The sequence below is a fragment of the Triticum aestivum genome, chromosome 3A, assembly GCF_018294505.1.
Source record: "Triticum aestivum cultivar Chinese Spring chromosome 3A, IWGSC CS RefSeq v2.1, whole genome shotgun sequence".
Taxonomy (NCBI): domain Eukaryota; kingdom Viridiplantae; phylum Streptophyta; class Magnoliopsida; order Poales; family Poaceae; genus Triticum; species Triticum aestivum.
Genome location: NC_057800.1, coordinates 40,126,055 through 40,136,262, shown reverse-complemented (window position 1 = coordinate 40,136,262; position 10,208 = coordinate 40,126,055). Strand labels below are relative to the sequence as shown.

Below are 10,208 nucleotides of genomic sequence, written 5' to 3'. Positions count from 1 at the left end.
AACAAAGCTTCTCGAAGCCTGTCTATCTACATAGGGCCCTCCATGGCCAGGATCACCACCTGGGTGGTAAGTCACTCGTCGATGTCGAGATCTACATAAAACCCATCAAAGGGGGCGGTGTCGTCCTATGAAAACAGTAAATAAGCAAACATGAGTACAAAGGTACTCATCAAGTCTTACATCAGAACCTACCATACATGCTCATTCTCAAGAAGGTGGTGGAGTTATTGCAGCAAGCCAGCTTTGACTCTTGGCTAAGCTATCCTATGGGACACCACTAGTAAAATAGTTTTTCACACACGAGTCCACTACTCACCAACACAATACTCCAGCGGGGATCCTCCGTCGTCATCCTACGAGAGGGTCATCCTCGGTACTCACACTTATCTTGAGTCTTCTAGTGTTAACCATTAACTTGTCTATGAACTGTATAGGCAACCAAGTAGTCCTTTACCGCGAACGCGGCTATTCGAATAGATGATGTTAACCCTGCAGGGGTGTACTTCTTCATACATGCTCTCACCACTTACCGCCGTTTACACGACATGTACTCGACAACCTTCAAGCGGAAGTCCAACGAGGGTGTCGACCATGGCCTACCTAAACACTCAAGTCTCTAGTCCAGGTTTATCGCCTATCCAGGTTCCATCCGCAGGGAGTCCGGCCGAGGTTTCCACATACGTCCCCGAACGATGTGAACAGGGACCCGAGACGCCAAACGGGCGCCTGGCATACTCGGCCACGGTGTATCTACCGCAACATAGCCCACCCTAGGGTCAGCGCTACGCAGGGCCGCCAACACATAACCTACAAACACCAGAAACTATTTGCAGCTCCCGGACAGAGTATTAGGGTGATTAAGAAGCCGAGAGGGTCCATTGGTTTCGGGCCCAATGTATGGTAGTAACTGAATCTTAAATCACACATACAGATCTCGGTTCTTAGGGACAGCCTCAATGAAACAGCCCACCATGTACTCCTACATGGCCTCTCATCGATACCTTTACCAAACATGTTCAACACATCCATCACATTACCGACATAATCATTTCACTCTAGCCCATCACCCAGATGAACCAGACCTGACACAACTCTAAGCATAGCAGGCATAGCAAGGTAGGAAACACAAACATGGCTCAATCAACTCCTACACATGCTAGTGGGTTTCATCTAGTTACTGTGGCAATGACAGGTCATGAAGAGGATAAGGGTTCAACTACCGTAGCACACAGCAGTTTGAAACGTTGTTATCTTAATGCAGTCAATGAGAGCAGAGGCGAGAACATGGGATTGTATCGATATGATCAATGGGGCTGCTTGCCTGATGTAGTGGTAGTAGGGTACTGCCCTTCAGACGGATATTCGGGGTTATCCTCGGAGGCAGAACCTACCACGAAAAACACACCGAACATAATCAACACATGACAATATGCAACAATATGATGCATGCTATGACATGGCAAAATGAATGTGTCTTCGCCTAATGCAAGCTAGAACAGAAAGGAATGAACCCATTTGAATCAAAGATTCAAATGTTAGTTCATTTAACATAGCCATATTAGTGCATTATCTTATTTTGCTTAAACAGCAAGGTTAACTTGTTTTGTCATGCATGAAACCATTACCAATGGATAGATTGAATTTTTCTGATCAAAATTCATATATAAATCTTTTCATTTGGAGTTACAGATTAATTTCTATGATTTTTTAAAGTTTGCAACAATTTCTGGAATTCTCTATATAAAAATAAATCCAGAAATTAGTTATTGCCTTAGCAGTGCGTCAGGGTGACGTCAGTGGTCAACGGGGACGTCTAGGTCAACCTGACCAGTGGGTCCCGCGTGTTAGCAGTTATTTAAACTAACTAAATTTAGTTAAAACTAATCTGGGTTAATTAGTAGAGGGGGGGCCCACTGTCATAGACTCAGGGGAGTCAACCTGGGCCCAACCAGTCAAGGTTAACAGGTCAAACCCGCCGGCGAGGCCAGACGCGGCAGTGGAAGTGCATTAGTGTGTTCCGGCGACCAAATGAGAGGCGGAGGGCATCTACGCGTAGCTGGGAGCAAGCCGCAGCGTTTGGTGGTGGTGGTTGAGCTCGGGGTGACCAGAAACGTGGCCGGCGACGACCTTGGCGGTCGCCGGAGTCAGGTGAAGATGAGCCCGAGGCTACAGGGCATGGCAAGGCGCGTGGTGAGGTGCGTTGGGCTCCTGGGGATGCAGTGCATGTGTTAGACACGGTGGTGTGGCCGGTGGTTGGCCGGAGACACGTCGGCGACGAGCTCGGCGGTGGCCCGTGCGGTGAAGCTTCGTGCAGTTGCTACGGTGCATGAGAAGGCAAACAGAGAGGATGGGGAGGTAGCTGAGCTCACGGCGGTCACGTAGGAATGGACGACGCGGTCGAGGACGAGCTGGTGTGGTGGCGACGTCGAAGGGGATCTCCGGCGATGGTGGAGTCGGGTGAGGTTGTTGCAGAGGCTGCGGGGCAAGCGAGCGCTCGGGGCTCGGCTTGCTCGAAGGAGGGGAGGGCGGCGGAGCTTCTAGACACGGTGGCTTGGCGCGGGGACGACGGAGGGCGCGACTACGGCGGCAGTGCGGCGGCAGGTGAGTCAGCCATGGTGCGGGAGAGCGAGGGAGAGAGGCAGGGGGCGAGTGAGGTGTCCACGGGGTCGGGACGGCGACATGGAGCCTATCCAGTGTCCAAGCGCGCGAAGCGGCAAGCTGCTGGCGCCGTGGCGAGCTCGCGCTCGCCGGCGTCAGCTCTCTGCCTGCCTGGAGGGGACGAAGCAGCTGGCTGGCATGGGCCAGCACAGTGCTGGGCCGCCAGGTGGGCCAGCTGATGGGCTGCGGCCAGGTAAGTTCTCTCCCTCTCTTTTAATTTTTGTTTTCTATTTTTCTGTAGGTTTGTGGCTTTATTAAAAATATCTAGGCACTTCTAAAAATCCTGAAAATAATCAGAGGCTCTGTTTAGAATATTTCCAATAGCCCACACTTATCTTCAGAATTATTTGAGCATTTAAAATATTTATTAGCATTCAAATGCCCAAATGCAAATTACATATGATTTAATTCAATGACCTTCTGTTGACCTAGAAAATTGTGCACCAATTTTGCCAGAGGTTCTAACCCAAGACAAAGAGAGTGAACTTTTTAGAAGGGCATTTCAGGTTCATTGAAAATATTTTTAGTAAACCTTAGTTGATTCCAGAGGGGGTGCTGGGGGTTCTGTTTTCCCCAATTCAAGTTTCTGATGAAAGGTAGACATGATGCAACACTCTAATGCATGACTAGCTAGGATGTGACAGGAGATGAGAACACACTTAACCTCTTGTTATCTGGCCTCACCTTTGCAACCGATAGATTCAATTTGGGGGTACCATTGTACGCCCCTCTCTTCCCCTTCTCTTGTTGATGCGTATAACTCCAAATTCAGCAACGATATGCTAGGTTTGTCCATCCTGTCGTAATAGGGGTCATACCACTAAACCAAATCCACACATAATAAACCAAAAAGGTTAAATCTTTTGGGTTGAAATTAGCATGATGCAAATAGAGAGGGGAGGAGAGAGAACATATGAGGGGCAAGAACCATGAGGAGATGTGGTTGGTGCTTAAGTTGTGATGCCGCTCACCGGGAACAAAGCCCTAAAAGCCCAGGAAGGGGCTGGCCAACACGGGAAGCAATGCCTCCGGGAACTGCTTCACCATGTCCAATATGCTATTCTAGTACTGCTCCTCCACAACAGGTTGAGCCCGGTCTTCCACCGGATTTGTTCAGTGCCCGCCGTGAGGACGAGGGTTCGAGCAAAGAGAGAACCTAGTCGGAGGAGAGGATTTGAGTGTGTGGGGGCAGGCGGTGTGGGGCATCAGCCCAGCTGGGTCATGCGGGAGCAGCAGATGGTGCGGGGGCATGGTGGAGAGACCGGCGGCGGGAGCCCAGGGCAGCAAGCATGGCGCAGGAGAAGGGGAAATTAGGGATTTGCGCCGTGTGCGTGTGGTGACTTATCTCTGTAGTGGGGGAAAACTTTCGCGGGCCTGGGCCAAATGTTAGCGCTAAATTTTCCTTTTGGAGCGCAGGCCCATTTTCCACAGAAGGTCGGTCGGTGTTATTTACCGACCTACGGATCGATGGGCATAAGAGATTTACCAACCGATCGTTTGACAAAGAATATTCCTATATTCCCGACCGGCTGTGTGTCATTGTTCATAGGTTTTTCCGATCGACAGTCTGTCACGAGCTTTTACGACCAACAGTCGGTCGGCAATAGCGACTTTTCCCAACAGACGTCAGTAGGGAATGTAGGGGCGTGGTGTAGTGAGTGTGATGATCATCACTAGAGCATTATCCATGTGAGTAAAGGATGATGGAGACTATGATTCCCCCACAAGTCGGGATGAGACTCCGGACGGAAAAAAAGAGGCAAAAAAAAGAGAAGGCCCAAATAAAAAAAGAGAATGAGAGAAAAAGAGAAAAGGGACAATGTTACTATCCTTTTTACACACTTGTGCTTCAAAGTAGCACCATGATCTTCATGATAGAGAGTCTCTTATTTTGTCACTTTCATATACTAGTGGGGATTTTTCATTATTGAACTTGGCTTGTATATTCCAACGATGGGCTTCCTTGCATTGACATCAATAGGTGGGCATCTCCATAGCCCATTTATTAGCCGCGTCAATGTGAGACTTTCTCCTTTTTTGTCTTCTCACACAACCTCAATCATCATATTCTATTCCACCCATAGTGCTATGTCCATGGCTCGCGCTCATATATTGCGTAAAAGTTGAAAGAGTTTGAAAAGGCTAAGTATGAAACAATTGCTTGGCTTGTCATCGGGGTTGTGCATGATGAGAGAATTTTCTGTGACGAAAATGAAGCATGGCCAAACTATATGACTTTGTAGGGATAAGTCTTCTTTGGCTATGGTATTTTGATAAGACATAATTGCTTGATTAGCATAGTTAGAGTATTACTATTTTTGTGTCAACAATAAACTTTTATCTTGAATCTTTCAGATCTGAACATTCTAGAAAGCATTCCACATCAAAAATTCTGTTTTTATGATTTACCTGCTCGAGGACAAGAAGGAATTAAGCTTGGGGATGCTGATACGTCTCCAGCGTATCTATAATTTTTGATTGTTCCATGCTATTATTTTATCTGTTTTGGATGTTAATGGGCTTTATTTTACACTTTTATATTATTTTTGGGACTAACCTATTAACCCAAGGCCCAGTGCAAATTGTTTTTTGTCTATTTTAGTGTTTCATAGAAAAAGAATATCAAACGGAGTCCAAAAGGAATGAAACTTTCGGGAACGTGATTTTTGGAACAAACATGATCCAGAGGACTTGGAGTGGACGTCTAGAAACAACCAAGGAGGCCACGAGGTAGGGGGCGCACCTACCCCCTGGGTGTGCCCTCCCCCCTCATGGCTCATCCGACCTACTTCTTCCTCCTATATATGTTCACATACCCCGAAAACATCCAGGAGCACCACGAAACCCTATTTCCAATGCCGCAACCTTCTGTACCTAAGAGATCCCATCTTGGAGCCTTTTCCGAAGCTCCGCCAGAGGGGGCATTAATCACAGAGGGCCTCTACATCAACTCCATGGCCCGTCCGATGATGTGTGAGTAGTTTACCTCAGACCTTCGGGTCCATAGTTATTAGCTAGATGGCTTCTTCTCTCTCTTTGGATCTCAATACAAAGTTCTCCTCGACTCTCTTGGAGATGTATTCGATGTAACTCTTTTTGCGGTGTGTTTGTCGAGATCCGATGAATTGTGGGTTTATGATCAAGATTATCTATGAACAATATTTGAATCTTCTATGAATTCTTTTATGTATGATTGGTTATCTTTGCAAGTCTCTTTGAATTATCAGGTTTGTTTGGCCTACTAGATTGATCTTTCTTGCAATGGGAGAAGTGCTTAGCTTTGGGTTCAATCTTGATGTGCTCAATCCCAGTGACAGAAAGGGAAACGACACATATTGTATTGTTGACATCAAGGATAAAAAGATGGGGTTTATATCATATTGCATGAGTTTATCCCTCTACATCAGGTCATCTTGCTTAAAGCGTTACTCTGTTCTTATGAACTTAATACTGTAGATGCATGCTGGATAGCGGTCGATGTGTGGAGTAATAGTAGTAGATGCAGGCAGGAGTCGGTCTACTTGTCACGACGTGATGCCTATATACATGATCATACCTAGATATTCTCATAATTATTCGCTTTTCTATCAATTGCTCGACAGTAATTTGTTCACCCATCGTAATACTAATGCTATCTTGAGAGAAGCCACTAGTGAAACCTATGGCCCCCAGGTCTATTTTCCATCATATAAGTTTCCAATCTATCTTATTTTGCAATCTTTACTTTCAATCTATATCATAAAAATACCAAAAATATTTATCTTATTATTATTATCTCTATCATATCTCACTCTTGCAGGTGGCTGTGAAGGGATTGACAACCCCTTTATTGCGTTGGTTGCGAGGTTCTTATTTGTTTGTGTAGGTACGAGGTGACTCGCACGTGGTCTCCTACTGGATTGATACTTTGGTTCTCAAAAATCCCGAATTTTCCTCTTCAAGTGCTCTTATGCGGTGCGTTGGTGTTAACCTATCCCGCATCTCCACCTTCTTTAAATAAGGAGATCAATATGAATATATTAGTTGTGTGTGTGTATATATATATATATATATTAGATCGTGTGGGATAAAAAAATTGTGAATAGTGTTTATGTACCCAAAGATGTCTTGCATCTCTGCTCCTTTTGATCATAAAGTGAATGTTCTCGCAAACATAGTATGCACATAAATTATTCCCCTATTTCTGCCTCATGCACTTTACGAGAATAGAATTCAATGAGATAATAATCAAGCATGATAATGGTATTGAAACTAGAATTAAAGATATGCACGGACGTAGCAACTACTACTTAATTACCTTGGACCGTCGCCATTTCACCTTTGTTGATTTGAAATCACATGTGTCAGAAGAATGTTCACGCACTTTACTAAAAATGAAAGAATACAATACATACGGAGATGGAAAAAAAATGTATGAAAACATAATTTAAGGAAATGTTTCACAATCAATGGAAAATTTACATAGTCACCTAATAAAATATTCAAGTGTGTATAATAAAATGTTTATGCAACTTCTAAAAATGTTTGAACAGGGGGATTTATTTTAGAACCATTCTTTTTAAGGATTCGTCTTTTGTGGAATTGTTTTAGTTTTCAAACTAAACATTCAAACATGCCATGAAAACACGAACGGAATTTGTATGCCTTTCCTCGGACCAGATCGACGTGATGCTACACAGATCCGGCTAAATTTTTTATATAATACTTTTTTTATTAATTTTCAGAAATATTACGTTGATTGTATTTTTTTCAAAAATAATACATAGTCAGCCATCTGGTGGCCGACTGGATCCAGTTGGCCAAGAGTAGGCCGATTAATACCCTATCAGCTAGCAGCAGGCCGATTGGGCTCCGTCGGTTAACTGTTGGCCGACTGGAACTAATTGGCTTATAGTAGGCCGACCGAAACTAATTGGCTTTGTAACACCCATGATGCGGCTATAGCTCCCACGTGTCGAGGCATGACTTATAGGCATAACCGCATAGTGGTTTTATCGCAAGAAGGGTCGTCTTCACAAACATCCCATGTAATGAACAAGACAGGGATAAATAGGGTTGGCTTACACTCACCACGTCACACAATACATAAATAATTCATACATCATCCACATACACTCATAGACCAACTTCAGTCAGAACCAAAAGTAGAAGGAAGATAAACCCCAAATGCTAGATCCACGATCATCCCAACTGGGCACCACTACTGATCATCAGGAAACGACACATAGTAACGACCAAGGTCCTCGTCGAACTCCCACTTGAGTTCAGTAGCATCACCTGCACTGGTATCATCGGCACCTGCAACTCTCTGGAGGTATCCGTGAGTCACGAGGACTCAGCAATCTCACACCCGCGAGATCAAGACTATTTAAGCTTATGGGTAGGATAAGGTAATGAGGTGGAGCTACAACAAGTGCTAAGCAAATTTGGTGGCTAACATACACAAATAAGAATAAGATGAGAGGCTACGCAACGGTCGTGAAACTATAAGTGATCAAGAAGTGATCCTAAAGATACTTACGTTCAAACATAACCCAAACCGTGTTCACTTCTCGGACTCCACCAAAAAGAGACCATCACGGCTACACACGCAGTTGATTCATTTTAATTAAGTCAAGTGTCCAGTTCTCTACGACCGGATATTAACAAATTCCCATCTTCCACATAACCGCGGGCACGGCTGTCGAAAGTTTATACCCTGAAGGGGTGTCCCTACTTAGCCCATTACAAGCTCTCACGATCAACAAAGGATATTCCTTCTCCCGAAAAGACCCGATCAGTCTCGGAATCCCGGTTACAAGACATTTCGACAATGGTAAAACAAGACCAGCAAGACCGCCCGAATGTGCCGACAAATCCCGATAGGAGCTGCACATATCTCGTTCACAGGGCACAACGGATGGGCAAGACGTCCGGTTGGCATAGACCCTGGTTGCCTAGGGGGCGCCGGACATCGCCCAGGTTGGACCAACACTCGAAGGAGCACTAGCCCGGGGGCTTAAAATAAAGATGACCCTCGGGTCTGTAGAACCCAAGGGAAAAGGCTTGGGAAGGCAAATGTAAAACCAAGGTTGGGCCTTGCTAGAGGAGTTTTCTTCAAGGCGAACTGTCAAGGGGTCCCATAACCCCAACCGCGTAAGGAACGCAAAATCAAGGAACATAACACCGGTATGACGGAAACTTGGGCGGCAATAGTGGAACAAAACACCAGGCATAAGGCCGAGCCTTCCACCCGTTACCAACTATATATATGCATTAATTAAAATAAGAGATAATGGTTATATCCCAACATACCCATGTTCCAACATGGAACAACCTGCAAGGCACCTGCAACTAGCAACGCTATAAGAGGGGCTGAGCAAAAGCGGCAACTTAGCCAAACAACGGTTTGCTAGGAAGGTGGGTTAAAGGATTGACATGGCAATATGGGAGGCATGATATGACAAGTGGTAGGTTGTGTGATATAGCGATCAAACGAACAACTAGCAAGCAAAGATAGAACTGATATCGAGGGTATGGTCATCTTGCCTGCAAAGTTCTCTAAGTTGTCGAAAGCTTGATCCTCGTTAGTGCACTCAACAGGTTCCTCGTTCACGTACTCGTCTCCTGGCTCTACCCAAAGCAAGAACACAAGCAACGGAACAACAATTAATAACAGTGCAATGCACAAGCAACATGATGCAAGGCATGGCATGGAATGCAAGATATGATGTGCAATTCATATGGGTACTCCGGAAGGAAAAAGATGATCAAGGCATCAACTTGTCAAAAAAGTATACTTCTGGAAAGATGAGGTGATTTCGGTCAAAATCGATATAAGGATCACCGGAAACGGATGCACGGTTTGCAAATGACAAGCAAAACAAGAATGATGCAAATCTGCGATTAACAGCACCATTGCACTTAGAATGCAACAAGAAACTATGCTACAACATTCCAACATGGCAAAAAAGCATCTAACCATAAAGTACACAAGAAGCTCTACAAATCATGAACACTAAGCTCCTGCTAGTTCTCACTAGAACAAGCTCAAAATAGCATGGCAAACATGCAAAAGATATCAGTTTCACAGACTTTACTAACATGTCAAAACAGCATCATAAGCAATGTTTAGAGCGAGCAAACAACATACTACAGGAACATATAATGGCAAACAAAGCCGCATGCTAGTTCTAAACACATAGAATAAAACTCCCTTACTGAACTTTGGCCAAAGTTGCATGGAAAATAATGTGGAACCCATGCAAACATGGCAAGTTATATAAACAGTTTCAGACGCCACGATAGCCCCCACCACCACCACCCTTGGAAGGGTTCTAGGAATGTTTTGGAGGCCCGCGACCTCGATAGGCGGTGTTGGCAGAAGATTTGAAGGCGCCGGGGCCAGTTCCTTGGAATAGCTCGAAGGGCTGATCGAAGTTGGAGATCATGCTAAAGAGCTCATCGGTGGAGACAGGATCAGTTCGCACATCGAGAGCAGAGATGATGGGCTGGTATTCGATGTCGAGACCGGCGATGATGAAGGAGATGAGTTCATCTTCGCCGATGGG

The 10,208-nt window shown here is 45.1% G+C and overlaps 1 pseudogene; it reads right to left on the bottom strand.

Moving 5' to 3' along the window:
* Positions 1-10,069: 10,069 nt before the first annotated feature.
* On the bottom strand, positions 10,070-10,208 carry LOC123063862 (uncharacterized; annotated as a pseudogene).